Source organism: Otolemur garnettii, unplaced genomic scaffold (genome assembly GCF_000181295.1).
Source record: "Otolemur garnettii isolate 467f Iridium unplaced genomic scaffold, OtoGar3 scaffold00002, whole genome shotgun sequence".
NCBI classification, from domain to species: domain Eukaryota; kingdom Metazoa; phylum Chordata; class Mammalia; order Primates; family Galagidae; genus Otolemur; species Otolemur garnettii.
Genome location: NW_003852397.1, coordinates 53,566,733 through 53,568,097, shown reverse-complemented (window position 1 = coordinate 53,568,097; position 1,365 = coordinate 53,566,733). Strand labels below are relative to the sequence as shown.

At 36.5% G+C, this 1,365-nt stretch overlaps 1 protein-coding gene across 1 annotated transcript in view; it reads left to right on the top strand.

Annotated features, from left to right (window-relative positions):
* The window catches only part of TRANK1 (tetratricopeptide repeat and ankyrin repeat containing 1), a 102,228-nt gene that overhangs the window by 75,155 nt on the left and 25,708 nt on the right, over nt 1-1,365 (top strand). The window lies entirely within an intron of this gene.

The following is a 1,365-nucleotide window of genomic DNA, read 5'->3' as shown; positions in this document are numbered from 1 at the left end:
GTTTATATTCTACTTTTAGAAAGAGTCACTTGTAACCTTGTAAGATAAACCATAGAGGTGACCCCACCAATCACCTTCCCTCCACCATCTACATCATGCACCTTAGGTGAGAGATTACCAATTCCTCTCTCCTCCCTTTCCCTTCCCCACCATTTGAATTTAATTGTGTTTTTCTTTCATGTGGGTGTGTAGTTGTTTATCTATTAGTTTCATATTAGTATTGAGTACATTGGATACTTGCTTTTCCATTCTTGTGATACTTTATTAAGAAGAATGTACTTCAACTCTATCTAGGTAAATACATATACCACAGTTTATTTAATCCATTCATGTGTTGATGGGCACTTGAGTTGATTCCATGTCTTGTGATTGTGAATTGCTGCAATAAACATTCTCATGCAGATATCCTTATGGTAAAATGTTTTTTTTTGTGTTCTGGGTAGATATCTAGTAATGGGATTGCAGGATCAAATGGAAGGCTTACTTTTAGCTCTTTGAGAATTATTGATTTGTGTATCCATAGAGGTGTGTTAATTTACAATCCTACCAGCTGTGTCAAAGTGTTCCCTTTTCTCCACATCCATGCCAGTGTCTGCAGCTTTGGGATTTTGTGGGCTATTCTCATTGGGGTTAGGTGATATCTCAGAGTGATTTTGGTTTGAATTTCTCTGGGATGATGAGCATTTTTTCCATGTTTTTGTTGGCTGTTTGTCTGTCGTCTTCAGAGAAGTTTCTATTCAAGTCTCAAGTCTCTTGCCCACTTACAAATGGGATTGTTTTCTCTTTTCTTTTTAATTAGTTTGAGTTCTCTGTAGATTTTAGTTATTAGGTCTCTATCAGATTCTTAACATGCAACTATCTCCTCCTCTTCTAAAGGCTGTCTATTTGCTTTAGTTGTTGTACCCTTAACATGCAAATATCTCCTCCCCTTCTAAAGGCTGTCTGTTTGCTTTAGTTTGTTGTTTAGCTGTGCAGAAGCTCTTTCTTAAAATTTTTTTTAAATTTCTTATAGCATAACTATGTACATTAATGTAATCATGGGGTACAGTATGCTGTTTTCATATACATTTTGAAATACTCTCATCAAACTGGTTAACATAATCTTCATGTCATTCTCTTAGTCATTAAGACATACATACTCTGCTTTTAGAAAGATTCACTTGTACCCTTGTAAGATAAACCATATAGATGACCCCACCAATCACCCTCCCTCCCCCCATCCACCCACCTCGCCTCCCCTCTCCCGCTCCCTTCCCATATTCTAAGGCTATAATTAGGTTATGTCATTCCTATAAAAGCTATGAATTAGTTTCAAAATAGGGCTGTGTACATTGGATACTTTTTCTTCCATTCTTGAGATACTTT